Source organism: Rhinoderma darwinii, assembly GCF_050947455.1.
Source record: "Rhinoderma darwinii isolate aRhiDar2 chromosome 5 unlocalized genomic scaffold, aRhiDar2.hap1 SUPER_5_unloc_24, whole genome shotgun sequence".
NCBI classification, from domain to species: Eukaryota; Metazoa; Chordata; class Amphibia; order Anura; family Rhinodermatidae; genus Rhinoderma; species Rhinoderma darwinii.
Genome location: NW_027461781.1, coordinates 151,187 through 164,480, shown reverse-complemented (window position 1 = coordinate 164,480; position 13,294 = coordinate 151,187). Strand labels below are relative to the sequence as shown.

The following is a 13,294-nucleotide window of genomic DNA, read 5'->3' as shown; positions in this document are numbered from 1 at the left end:
GGAATGTACTGTCGTCCCTACATTTCAAGAAGAAGTAAGAATTGCAGTTGCAACAAAGCCTTGCTTGCCTACAAAGAGAGCAGCAATTTGGATTTGTTACTATGTTACCTAGAAGAATAACAAACTGTGCAAGGATGGAGGTTGTAGGAGCAAGGAGAAGTTGTCTGTAAAGTTGGTGGATGCCTATTTTCCATTTTGCAGTCCCTTGTCTCCCTCTTGTGGCCTCCTGGAGGCAACTAGCTGTGCAAAAAAAAGACAGCCTGGCGGCCGGCTGTTGCAGTGTTGCCCTCTCAGGCAACACTGAGTGACTGACTGAGCCTCACCGTCTTATATAAAGTTCAGACGGAACTTTGCACGTGTCATAGTGGAGCCCTCAGGATTCCAGAGCCAGCTTTCTGACATCATAATGGGGCCTCAGAGATAAAAGCCTGGGCCCAGGCAGTGTTGGTCAGTGCTGCTCAGCAGGCAGCACTGGACTGGACTGGATTACAGCTGATACAAGGTGTGAAGGAACAAGGGGTGGCTGTGGGCATGCACTTGCTGCCGCTGCCAGTGTTTATCTGCATGGCAGCAGGGCATTTGGGCGTTGCCAGGAAGGCGTTTTTATGTAGATTCCTCCTCTTTCAGCACTGCATTGTGGTGCAAGCAAAAGAAGCAAATCCTGTCTGGCTTCCTCTCCGGCCTTTATTCACCTCCCGTGTAGCTGTGAGTGTGTGAGCCTGCAGGGCCCCATGGAATTGCCTAGAAGTAGGCTGAATCGCTGCAAGGGCTGAACAGCAGTATCGGGCAGGCTCGGGCAACGCGCGGCCCGTTCGGGTTATCGCTTCTCGGCCTTTTGGCTAAGATCAAGTGTAGTATCTGTTCTTATCAGTTTAATATCTGATACGTCCCCTATCTGGGGACCATATATTAAATGGATTTTTAGAACAGGGAGATGGAAATAGAGCTTGCTCTGTCCACTCCACGCATTGACCTGGTATTGCAGTATTTCCAGGACCGGTGCACCCTTTCCTTATGTGTTGACTAAAAGCAGATTCCAAAAGTGTTTTTTGTCTTTGCTATTGTTTCTGTCTTTCTGAAGGGATCTCCCCTTTTAATCCCATTATTTCAACACCTGTTGGACAATGCATGAGTGATAATGAGCTCATTGATTAAATGCAATTAATGAATAGATTGCCACCTCTTGTTGTGTGTCGTCTGTGTTTCTGTGTTTCCGGCATTTCACATTGGAACACCTCATTCACCTTCCTTGTCTTCTCTCCGCCCTCCCTTTTAGGTAAGTTAAAGAGCTGCACCTGAGCCAGCCACTTGATTGATTGATTGATTGATTGATTGATTGATTGATTGATTGATTGATTGATTGATTGATGCAGCACAACAGTCAAATAGTGGAGTGGAGTAGGGGAACAGCAAACAGCCAATAAAGCAGCCCGCCCGCTCGCCTGCCCGCCACAATGGACCTACCTGTGTACACTAGATGGATGTGATGGAATGTACTGTCGTCCCTACATTTCAAGAAGAAGTAAGAATTGCAGTTGCAACAAAGCCTTGCTTGCCTACAAAGAGAGCAGCAATTTGGATTTGTTACTATGTTACCTAGAAGAATAACAAACTGTGCAAGGATGGAGGTTGTAGGAGCAAGGAGAAGTTGTCTGTAAAGTTGGTGGATGCCTATTTTCCATTTTGCAGTCCCTTGTCTCCCTCTTGTGGCCTCCTGGAGGCAACTAGCTGTGCAAAAAAAAGACAGCCTGGCGGCCGGCTGTTGCAGTGTTGCCCTCTCAGGCAACACTGAGTGACTGACTGAGCCTCACCGTCTTATATAAAGTTCAGACGGAACTTTGCACGTGTCATAGTGGAGCCCTCAGGATTCCAGAGCCAGCTTTCTGACATCATAATGGGGCCTCAGAGATAAAAGCCTGGGCCCAGGCAGTGTTGGTCAGTGCTGCTCAGCAGGCAGCACTGGACTGGACTGGATTACAGCTGATACAAGGTGTGAAGGAACAAGGGGTGGCTGTGGGCATGCACTTGCTGCCGCTGCCAGTGTTTATCTGCATGGCAGCAGGGCATTTGGGCGTTGCCAGGAAGGCGTTTTTATGTAGATTCCTCCTCTTTCAGCACTGCATTGTGGTGCAAGCAAAAGAAGCAAATCCTGTCTGGCTTCCTCTCCGGCCTTTATTCACCTCCCGTGTAGCTGTGAGTGTGTGAGCCTGCAGGGCCCCATGGAATTGCCTAGAAGTAGGCTGAATCGCTGCAAGGGCTGAACAGCAGTATCGGGCAGGCTCGGGCAACGCGCGGCCCGTTCGGGTTATCGCTTCTCGGCCTTTTGGCTAAGATCAAGTGTAGTATCTGTTCTTATCAGTTTAATATCTGATACGTCCCCTATCTGGGGACCATATATTAAATGGATTTTTAGAACAGGGAGATGGAAATAGAGCTTGCTCTGTCCACTCCACGCATTGACCTGGTATTGCAGTATTTCCAGGACCGGTGCACCCTTTCCTTATGTGTTGACTAAAAGCAGATTCCAAAAGTGTTTTTTGTCTTTGCTATTGTTTCTGTCTTTCTGAAGGGATCTCCCCTTTTAATCCCATTATTTCAACACCTGTTGGACAATGCATGAGTGATAATGAGCTCATTGATTAAATGCAATTAATGAATAGATTGCCACCTCTTGTTGTGTGTCGTCTGTGTTTCTGTGTTTCCGGCATTTCACATTGGAACACCTCATTCACCTTCCTTGTCTTCTCTCCGCCCTCCCTTTTAGGTAAGTTAAAGAGCTGCACCTGAGCCAGCCACTTGATTGATTGATTGATTGATTGATTGATTGATTGATTGATTGATTGATTGATGCAGCACAACAGTCAAATAGTGGAGTGGAGTAGGGGAACAGCAAACAGCCAATAAAGCAGCCCGCCCGCTCGCCTGCCCGCCACAATGGACCTACCTGTGTACACTAGATGGATGTGATGGAATGTACTGTCGTCCCTACATTTCAAGAAGAAGTAAGAATTGCAGTTGCAACAAAGCCTTGCTTGCCTACAAAGAGAGCAGCAATTTGGATTTGTTACTATGTTACCTAGAAGAATAACAAACTGTGCAAGGATGGAGGTTGTAGGAGCAAGGAGAAGTTGTCTGTAAAGTTGGTGGATGCCTATTTTCCATTTTGCAGTCCCTTGTCTCCCTCTTGTGGCCTCCTGGAGGCAACTAGCTGTGCAAAAAAAAGACAGCCTGGCGGCCGGCTGTTGCAGTGTTGCCCTCTCAGGCAACACTGAGTGACTGACTGAGCCTCACCGTCTTATATAAAGTTCAGACGGAACTTTGCACGTGTCATAGTGGAGCCCTCAGGATTCCAGAGCCAGCTTTCTGACATCATAATGGGGCCTCAGAGATAAAAGCCTGGGCCCAGGCAGTGTTGGTCAGTGCTGCTCAGCAGGCAGCACTGGACTGGACTGGATTACAGCTGATACAAGGTGTGAAGGAACAAGGGGTGGCTGTGGGCATGCACTTGCTGCCGCTGCCAGTGTTTATCTGCATGGCAGCAGGGCATTTGGGCGTTGCCAGGAAGGCGTTTTTATGTAGATTCCTCCTCTTTCAGCACTGCATTGTGGTGCAAGCAAAAGAAGCAAATCCTGTCTGGCTTCCTCTCCGGCCTTTATTCACCTCCCGTGTAGCTGTGAGTGTGTGAGCCTGCAGGGCCCCATGGAATTGCCTAGAAGTAGGCTGAATCGCTGCAAGGGCTGAACAGCAGTATCGGGCAGGCTCGGGCAACGCGCGGCCCGTTCGGGTTATCGCTTCTCGGCCTTTTGGCTAAGATCAAGTGTAGTATCTGTTCTTATCAGTTTAATATCTGATACGTCCCCTATCTGGGGACCATATATTAAATGGATTTTTAGAACAGGGAGATGGAAATAGAGCTTGCTCTGTCCACTCCACGCATTGACCTGGTATTGCAGTATTTCCAGGACCGGTGCACCCTTTCCTTATGTGTTGACTAAAAGCAGATTCCAAAAGTGTTTTTTGTCTTTGCTATTGTTTCTGTCTTTCTGAAGGGATCTCCCCTTTTAATCCCATTATTTCAACACCTGTTGGACAATGCATGAGTGATAATGAGCTCATTGATTAAATGCAATTAATGAATAGATTGCCACCTCTTGTTGTGTGTCGTCTGTGTTTCTGTGTTTCCGGCATTTCACATTGGAACACCTCATTCACCTTCCTTGTCTTCTCTCCGCCCTCCCTTTTAGGTAAGTTAAAGAGCTGCACCTGAGCCAGCCACTGATTGATTGATTGATTGATTGATTGATTGATTGATTGATTGATTGATGCAGCACAACAGTCAAATAGTGGAGTGGAGTAGGGGAACAGCAAACAGCCAATAAAGCAGCCCGCCCGCTCGCCTGCCCGCCACAATGGACCTACCTGTGTACACTAGATGGATGTGATGGAATGTACTGTCGTCCCTACATTTCAAGAAGAAGTAAGAATTGCAGTTGCAACAAAGCCTTGCTTGCCTACAAAGAGAGCAGCAATTTGGATTTGTTACTATGTTACCTAGAAGAATAACAAACTGTGCAAGGATGGAGGTTGTAGGAGCAAGGAGAAGTTGTCTGTAAAGTTGGTGGATGCCTATTTTCCATTTTGCAGTCCCTTGTCTCCCTCTTGTGGCCTCCTGGAGGCAACTAGCTGTGCAAAAAAAAGACAGCCTGGCGGCCGGCTGTTGCAGTGTTGCCCTCTCAGGCAACACTGAGTGACTGACTGAGCCTCACCGTCTTATATAAAGTTCAGACGGAACTTTGCACGTGTCATAGTGGAGCCCTCAGGATTCCAGAGCCAGCTTTCTGACATCATAATGGGGCCTCAGAGATAAAAGCCTGGGCCCAGGCAGTGTTGGTCAGTGCTGCTCAGCAGGCAGCACTGGACTGGACTGGATTACAGCTGATACAAGGTGTGAAGGAACAAGGGGTGGCTGTGGGCATGCACTTGCTGCCGCTGCCAGTGTTTATCTGCATGGCAGCAGGGCATTTGGGCGTTGCCAGGAAGGCGTTTTTATGTAGATTCCTCCTCTTTCAGCACTGCATTGTGGTGCAAGCAAAAGAAGCAAATCCTGTCTGGCTTCCTCTCCGGCCTTTATTCACCTCCCGTGTAGCTGTGAGTGTGTGAGCCTGCAGGGCCCCATGGAATTGCCTAGAAGTAGGCTGAATCGCTGCAAGGGCTGAACAGCAGTATCGGGCAGGCTCGGGCAACGCGCGGCCCGTTCGGGTTATCGCTTCTCGGCCTTTTGGCTAAGATCAAGTGTAGTATCTGTTCTTATCAGTTTAATATCTGATACGTCCCCTATCTGGGGACCATATATTAAATGGATTTTTAGAACAGGGAGATGGAAATAGAGCTTGCTCTGTCCACTCCACGCATTGACCTGGTATTGCAGTATTTCCAGGACCGGTGCACCCTTTCCTTATGTGTTGACTAAAAGCAGATTCCAAAAGTGTTTTTTGTCTTTGCTATTGTTTCTGTCTTTCTGAAGGGATCTCCCCTTTTAATCCCATTATTTCAACACCTGTTGGACAATGCATGAGTGATAATGAGCTCATTGATTAAATGCAATTAATGAATAGATTGCCACCTCTTGTTGTGTGTCGTCTGTGTTTCTGTGTTTCCGGCATTTCACATTGGAACACCTCATTCACCTTCCTTGTCTTCTCTCCGCCCTCCCTTTTAGGTAAGTTAAAGAGCTGCACCTGAGCCAGCCACTGATTGATTGATTGATTGATTGATTGATTGATTGATTGATTGATTGATTGATGCAGCACAACAGTCAAATAGTGGAGTGGAGTAGGGGAACAGCAAACAGCCAATAAAGCAGCCCGCCCGCTCGCCTGCCCGCCACAATGGACCTACCTGTGTACACTAGATGGATGTGATGGAATGTACTGTCGTCCCTACATTTCAAGAAGAAGTAAGAATTGCAGTTGCAACAAAGCCTTGCTTGCCTACAAAGAGAGCAGCAATTTGGATTTGTTACTATGTTACCTAGAAGAATAACAAACTGTGCAAGGATGGAGGTTGTAGGAGCAAGGAGAAGTTGTCTGTAAAGTTGGTGGATGCCTATTTTCCATTTTGCAGTCCCTTGTCTCCCTCTTGTGGCCTCCTGGAGGCAACTAGCTGTGCAAAAAAAAGACAGCCTGGCGGCCGGCTGTTGCAGTGTTGCCCTCTCAGGCAACACTGAGTGACTGACTGAGCCTCACCGTCTTATATAAAGTTCAGACGGAACTTTGCACGTGTCATAGTGGAGCCCTCAGGATTCCAGAGCCAGCTTTCTGACATCATAATGGGGCCTCAGAGATAAAAGCCTGGGCCCAGGCAGTGTTGGTCAGTGCTGCTCAGCAGGCAGCACTGGACTGGACTGGATTACAGCTGATACAAGGTGTGAAGGAACAAGGGGTGGCTGTGGGCATGCACTTGCTGCCGCTGCCAGTGTTTATCTGCATGGCAGCAGGGCATTTGGGCGTTGCCAGGAAGGCGTTTTTATGTAGATTCCTCCTCTTTCAGCACTGCATTGTGGTGCAAGCAAAAGAAGCAAATCCTGTCTGGCTTCCTCTCCGGCCTTTATTCACCTCCCGTGTAGCTGTGAGTGTGTGAGCCTGCAGGGCCCCATGGAATTGCCTAGAAGTAGGCTGAATCGCTGCAAGGGCTGAACAGCAGTATCGGGCAGGCTCGGGCAACGCGCGGCCCGTTCGGGTTATCGCTTCTCGGCCTTTTGGCTAAGATCAAGTGTAGTATCTGTTCTTATCAGTTTAATATCTGATACGTCCCCTATCTGGGGACCATATATTAAATGGATTTTTAGAACAGGGAGATGGAAATAGAGCTTGCTCTGTCCACTCCACGCATTGACCTGGTATTGCAGTATTTCCAGGACCGGTGCACCCTTTCCTTATGTGTTGACTAAAAGCAGATTCCAAAAGTGTTTTTTGTCTTTGCTATTGTTTCTGTCTTTCTGAAGGGATCTCCCCTTTTAATCCCATTATTTCAACACCTGTTGGACAATGCATGAGTGATAATGAGCTCATTGATTAAATGCAATTAATGAATAGATTGCCACCTCTTGTTGTGTGTCGTCTGTGTTTCTGTGTTTCCGGCATTTCACATTGGAACACCTCATTCACCTTCCTTGTCTTCTCTCCGCCCTCCCTTTTAGGTAAGTTAAAGAGCTGCACCTGAGCCAGCCACTTGATTGATTGATTGATTGATTGATTGATTGATTGATTGATTGATTGATTGATGCAGCACAACAGTCAAATAGTGGAGTGGAGTAGGGGAACAGCAAACAGCCAATAAAGCAGCCCGCCCGCTCGCCTGCCCGCCACAATGGACCTACCTGTGTACACTAGATGGATGTGATGGAATGTACTGTCGTCCCTACATTTCAAGAAGAAGTAAGAATTGCAGTTGCAACAAAGCCTTGCTTGCCTACAAAGAGAGCAGCAATTTGGATTTGTTACTATGTTACCTAGAAGAATAACAAACTGTGCAAGGATGGAGGTTGTAGGAGCAAGGAGAAGTTGTCTGTAAAGTTGGTGGATGCCTATTTTCCATTTTGCAGTCCCTTGTCTCCCTCTTGTGGCCTCCTGGAGGCAACTAGCTGTGCAAAAAAAAGACAGCCTGGCGGCCGGCTGTTGCAGTGTTGCCCTCTCAGGCAACACTGAGTGACTGACTGAGCCTCACCGTCTTATATAAAGTTCAGACGGAACTTTGCACGTGTCATAGTGGAGCCCTCAGGATTCCAGAGCCAGCTTTCTGACATCATAATGGGGCCTCAGAGATAAAAGCCTGGGCCCAGGCAGTGTTGGTCAGTGCTGCTCAGCAGGCAGCACTGGACTGGACTGGATTACAGCTGATACAAGGTGTGAAGGAACAAGGGGTGGCTGTGGGCATGCACTTGCTGCCGCTGCCAGTGTTTATCTGCATGGCAGCAGGGCATTTGGGCGTTGCCAGGAAGGCGTTTTTATGTAGATTCCTCCTCTTTCAGCACTGCATTGTGGTGCAAGCAAAAGAAGCAAATCCTGTCTGGCTTCCTCTCCGGCCTTTATTCACCTCCCGTGTAGCTGTGAGTGTGTGAGCCTGCAGGGCCCCATGGAATTGCCTAGAAGTAGGCTGAATCGCTGCAAGGGCTGAACAGCAGTATCGGGCAGGCTCGGGCAACGCGCGGCCCGTTCGGGTTATCGCTTCTCGGCCTTTTGGCTAAGATCAAGTGTAGTATCTGTTCTTATCAGTTTAATATCTGATACGTCCCCTATCTGGGGACCATATATTAAATGGATTTTTAGAACAGGGAGATGGAAATAGAGCTTGCTCTGTCCACTCCACGCATTGACCTGGTATTGCAGTATTTCCAGGACCGGTGCACCCTTTCCTTATGTGTTGACTAAAAGCAGATTCCAAAAGTGTTTTTTGTCTTTGCTATTGTTTCTGTCTTTCTGAAGGGATCTCCCCTTTTAATCCCATTATTTCAACACCTGTTAGACAATGCATGAGTGATAATGAGCTCATTGATTAAATGCAATTAATGAATAGATTGCCACCTCTTGTTGTGTGTCGTCTGTGTTTCTGTGTTTCCGGCATTTCACATTGGAACACCTCATTCACCTTCCTTGTCTTCTCTCCGCCCTCCCTTTTAGGTAAGTTAAAGAGCTGCACCTGAGCCAGCCACTGATTGATTGATTGATTGATTGATTGATTGATTGATTGATTGATTGATTGATTGATTGATTGATGCAGCACAACAGTCAAATAGTGGAGTGGAGTAGGGGAACAGCAAACAGCCAATAAAGCAGCCCGCCCGCTCGCCTGCCCGCCACAATGGACCTACCTGTGTACACTAGATGGATGTGATGGAATGTACTGTCGTCCCTACATTTCAAGAAGAAGTAAGAATTGCAGTTGCAACAAAGCCTTGCTTGCCTACAAAGAGAGCAGCAATTTGGATTTGTTACTATGTTACCTAGAAGAATAACAAACTGTGCAAGGATGGAGGTTGTAGGAGCAAGGAGAAGTTGTCTGTAAAGTTGGTGGATGCCTATTTTCCATTTTGCAGTCCCTTGTCTCCCTCTTGTGGCCTCCTGGAGGCAACTAGCTGTGCAAAAAAAAGACAGCCTGGCGGCCGGCTGTTGCAGTGTTGCCCTCTCAGGCAACACTGAGTGACTGACTGAGCCTCACCGTCTTATATAAAGTTCAGACGGAACTTTGCACGTGTCATAGTGGAGCCCTCAGGATTCCAGAGCCAGCTTTCTGACATCATAATGGGGCCTCAGAGATAAAAGCCTGGGCCCAGGCAGTGTTGGTCAGTGCTGCTCAGCAGGCAGCACTGGACTGGACTGGATTACAGCTGATACAAGGTGTGAAGGAACAAGGGGTGGCTGTGGGCATGCACTTGCTGCCGCTGCCAGTGTTTATCTGCATGGCAGCAGGGCATTTGGGCGTTGCCAGGAAGGCGTTTTTATGTAGATTCCTCCTCTTTCAGCACTGCATTGTGGTGCAAGCAAAAGAAGCAAATCCTGTCTGGCTTCCTCTCCGGCCTTTATTCACCTCCCGTGTAGCTGTGAGTGTGTGAGCCTGCAGGGCCCCATGGAATTGCCTAGAAGTAGGCTGAATCGCTGCAAGGGCTGAACAGCAGTATCGGGCAGGCTCGGGCAACGCGCGGCCCGTTCGGGTTATCGCTTCTCGGCCTTTTGGCTAAGATCAAGTGTAGTATCTGTTCTTATCAGTTTAATATCTGATACGTCCCCTATCTGGGGACCATATATTAAATGGATTTTTAGAACAGGGAGATGGAAATAGAGCTTGCTCTGTCCACTCCACGCATTGACCTGGTATTGCAGTATTTCCAGGACCGGTGCACCCTTTCCTTATGTGTTGACTAAAAGCAGATTCCAAAAGTGTTTTTTGTCTTTGCTATTGTTTCTGTCTTTCTGAAGGGATCTCCCCTTTTAATCCCATTATTTCAACACCTGTTGGACAATGCATGAGTGATAATGAGCTCATTGATTAAATGCAATTAATGAATAGATTGCCACCTCTTGTTGTGTGTCGTCTGTGTTTCTGTGTTTCCGGCATTTCACATTGGAACACCTCATTCACCTTCCTTGTCTTCTCTCCGCCCTCCCTTTTAGGTAAGTTAAAGAGCTGCACCTGAGCCAGCCACTTGATTGATTGATTGATTGATTGATTGATTGATTGATTGATTGATTGATGCAGCACAACAGTCAAATAGTGGAGTGGAGTAGGGGAACAGCAAACAGCCAATAAAGCAGCCCGCCCGCTCGCCTGCCCGCCACAATGGACCTACCTGTGTACACTAGATGGATGTGATGGAATGTACTGTCGTCCCTACATTTCAAGAAGAAGTAAGAATTGCAGTTGCAACAAAGCCTTGCTTGCCTACAAAGAGAGCAGCAATTTGGATTTGTTACTATGTTACCTAGAAGAATAACAAACTGTGCAAGGATGGAGGTTGTAGGAGCAAGGAGAAGTTGTCTGTAAAGTTGGTGGATGCCTATTTTCCATTTTGCAGTCCCTTGTCTCCCTCTTGTGGCCTCCTGGAGGCAACTAGCTGTGCAAAAAAAAGACAGCCTGGCGGCCGGCTGTTGCAGTGTTGCCCTCTCAGGCAACACTGAGTGACTGACTGAGCCTCACCGTCTTATATAAAGTTCAGACGGAACTTTGCACGTGTCATAGTGGAGCCCTCAGGATTCCAGAGCCAGCTTTCTGACATCATAATGGGGCCTCAGAGATAAAAGCCTGGGCCCAGGCAGTGTTGGTCAGTGCTGCTCAGCAGGCAGCACTGGACTGGACTGGATTACAGCTGATACAAGGTGTGAAGGAACAAGGGGTGGCTGTGGGCATGCACTTGCTGCCGCTGCCAGTGTTTATCTGCATGGCAGCAGGGCATTTGGGCGTTGCCAGGAAGGCGTTTTTTTTGTAGATTCCTCCTCTTTCAGCACTGCATTGTGGTGCAAGCAAAAGAAGCAAATCCTGTCTGGCTTCCTCTCCGGCCTTTATTCACCTCCCGTGTAGCTGTGAGTGTGTGAGCCTGCAGGGCCCCATGGAATTGCCTAGAAGTAGGCTGAATCGCTGCAAGGGCTGAACAGCAGTATCGGGCAGGCTCGGGCAACGCGCGGCCCGTTCGGGTTATCGCTTCTCGGCCTTTTGGCTAAGATCAAGTGTAGTATCTGTTCTTATCAGTTTAATATCTGATACGTCCCCTATCTGGGGACCATATATTAAATGGATTTTTAGAACAGGGAGATGGAAATAGAGCTTGCTCTGTCCACTCCACGCATTGACCTGGTATTGCAGTATTTCCAGGACCGGTGCACCCTTTCCTTATGTGTTGACTAAAAGCAGATTCCAAAAGTGTTTTTTGTCTTTGCTATTGTTTCTGTCTTTCTGAAGGGATCTCCCCTTTTAATCCCATTATTTCAACACCTGTTGGACAATGCATGAGTGATAATGAGCTCATTGATTAAATGCAATTAATGAATAGATTGCCACCTCTTGTTGTGTGTCGTCTGTGTTTCTGTGTTTCCGGCATTTCACATTGGAACACCTCATTCACCTTCCTTGTCTTCTCTCCGCCCTCCCTTTTAGGTAAGTTAAAGAGCTGCACCTGAGCCAGCCACTGATTGATTGATTGATTGATTGATTGATTGATTGATTGATTGATTGATTGATTGATGCAGCACAACAGTCAAATAGTGGAGTGGAGTAGGGGAACAGCAAACAGCCAATAAAGCAGCCCGCCCGCTCGCCTGCCCGCCACAATGGACCTACCTGTGTACACTAGATGGATGTGATGGAATGTACTGTCGTCCCTACATTTCAAGAAGAAGTAAGAATTGCAGTTGCAACAAAGCCTTGCTTGCCTACAAAGAGAGCAGCAATTTGGATTTGTTACTATGTTACCTAGAAGAATAACAAACTGTGCAAGGATGGAGGTTGTAGGAGCAAGGAGAAGTTGTCTGTAAAGTTGGTGGATGCCTATTTTCCATTTTGCAGTCCCTTGTCTCCCTCTTGTGGCCTCCTGGAGGCAACTAGCTGTGCAAAAAAAAGACAGCCTGGCGGCCGGCTGTTGCAGTGTTGCCCTCTCAGGCAACACTGAGTGACTGACTGAGCCTCACCGTCTTATATAAAGTTCAGACGGAACTTTGCACGTGTCATAGTGGAGCCCTCAGGATTCCAGAGCCAGCTTTCTGACATCATAATGGGGCCTCAGAGATAAAAGCCTGGGCCCAGGCAGTGTTGGTCAGTGCTGCTCAGCAGGCAGCACTGGACTGGACTGGATTACAGCTGATACAAGGTGTGAAGGAACAAGGGGTGGCTGTGGGCATGCACTTGCTGCCGCTGCCAGTGTTTATCTGCATGGCAGCAGGGCATTTGGGCGTTGCCAGGAAGGCGTTTTTATGTAGATTCCTCCTCTTTCAGCACTGCATTGTGGTGCAAGCAAAAGAAGCAAATCCTGTCTGGCTTCCTCTCCGGCCTTTATTCACCTCCCGTGTAGCTGTGAGTGTGTGAGCCTGCAGGGCCCCATGGAATTGCCTAGAAGTAGGCTGAATCGCTGCAAGGGCTGAACAGCAGTATCGGGCAGGCTCGGGCAACGCGCGGCCCGTTCGGGTTATCGCTTCTCGGCCTTTTGGCTAAGATCAAGTGTAGTATCTTTTCTTATCAGTTTAATATCTGATACGTCCCCTATCTGGGGACCATATATTAAATGGATTTTTAGAACAGGGAGATGGAAATAGAGCTTGCTCTGTCCACTCCACGCATTGACCTGGTATTGCAGTATTTCCAGGACCGGTGCACCCTTTCCTTATGTGTTGACTAAAAGCAGATTCCAAAAGTGTTTTTTGTCTTTGCTATTGTTTCTGTCTTTCTGAAGGGATCTCCCCTTTTAATCCCATTATTTCAACACCTGTTGGACAATGCATGAGTGATAATGAGCTCATTGATTAAATGCAATTAATGAATAGATTGCCACCTCTTGTTGTGTGTCGTCTGTGTTTCTGTGTTTCCGGCATTTCACATTGGAACACCTCATTCACCTTCCTTGTCTTCTCTCCGCCCTCCCTTTTAGGTAAGTTAAAGAGCTGCACCTGAGCCAGCCACTGATTGATTGATTGATTGATTGATTGATTGATTGATTGATTGATTGATTGATTGATGCAGCACAACAGTCAAATAGTGGAGTGGAGTAGGGGAACAGCAAACAGCCAATAAAGCAGCCCGCCCGCTCGCCTGC

The 13,294-nt window shown here is 47.7% G+C and overlaps 9 non-coding genes across 9 annotated transcripts; all 9 read left to right on the top strand.

Annotated features, from left to right (window-relative positions):
* The first annotated feature begins 819 nt into the window (after window positions 1-819).
* LOC142687621 (U2 spliceosomal RNA) lies at window positions 820-1,010 on the top strand. Its single transcript, XR_012856829.1, has one exon. It is a non-coding gene; the product is annotated as a U2 spliceosomal RNA (small nuclear RNA).
* A 1,297-nt stretch (window positions 1,011-2,307) lies between these two features.
* Window positions 2,308-2,498, top strand: LOC142687620 (U2 spliceosomal RNA). The gene has a single exon (XR_012856828.1). It is a non-coding gene; the product is annotated as a U2 spliceosomal RNA (small nuclear RNA).
* A 1,289-nt stretch (window positions 2,499-3,787) lies between these two features.
* On the top strand, window positions 3,788-3,978 carry LOC142687619 (U2 spliceosomal RNA). Its single transcript, XR_012856827.1, has one exon. It is a non-coding gene; the product is annotated as a U2 spliceosomal RNA (small nuclear RNA).
* A 1,284-nt stretch (window positions 3,979-5,262) lies between these two features.
* Window positions 5,263-5,453, top strand: LOC142687618 (U2 spliceosomal RNA). The gene has a single exon (XR_012856826.1). It is a non-coding gene; the product is annotated as a U2 spliceosomal RNA (small nuclear RNA).
* A 1,288-nt stretch (window positions 5,454-6,741) lies between these two features.
* LOC142687617 (U2 spliceosomal RNA) lies at window positions 6,742-6,932 on the top strand. The gene has a single exon (XR_012856825.1). It is a non-coding gene; the product is annotated as a U2 spliceosomal RNA (small nuclear RNA).
* A 1,289-nt stretch (window positions 6,933-8,221) lies between these two features.
* LOC142687616 (U2 spliceosomal RNA) lies at window positions 8,222-8,412 on the top strand. The gene has a single exon (XR_012856824.1). It is a non-coding gene; the product is annotated as a U2 spliceosomal RNA (small nuclear RNA).
* A 1,300-nt stretch (window positions 8,413-9,712) lies between these two features.
* LOC142687615 (U2 spliceosomal RNA) lies at window positions 9,713-9,903 on the top strand. Its single transcript, XR_012856823.1, has one exon. It is a non-coding gene; the product is annotated as a U2 spliceosomal RNA (small nuclear RNA).
* A 1,286-nt stretch (window positions 9,904-11,189) lies between these two features.
* LOC142687614 (U2 spliceosomal RNA) lies at window positions 11,190-11,380 on the top strand. The gene has a single exon (XR_012856822.1). It is a non-coding gene; the product is annotated as a U2 spliceosomal RNA (small nuclear RNA).
* Window positions 11,381-12,672: 1,292 nt separating this feature from the next.
* Window positions 12,673-12,863, top strand: LOC142688034 (U2 spliceosomal RNA). The gene has a single exon (XR_012857203.1). It is a non-coding gene; the product is annotated as a U2 spliceosomal RNA (small nuclear RNA).
* The last annotated feature ends 431 nt before the right edge of the window (window positions 12,864-13,294 follow it).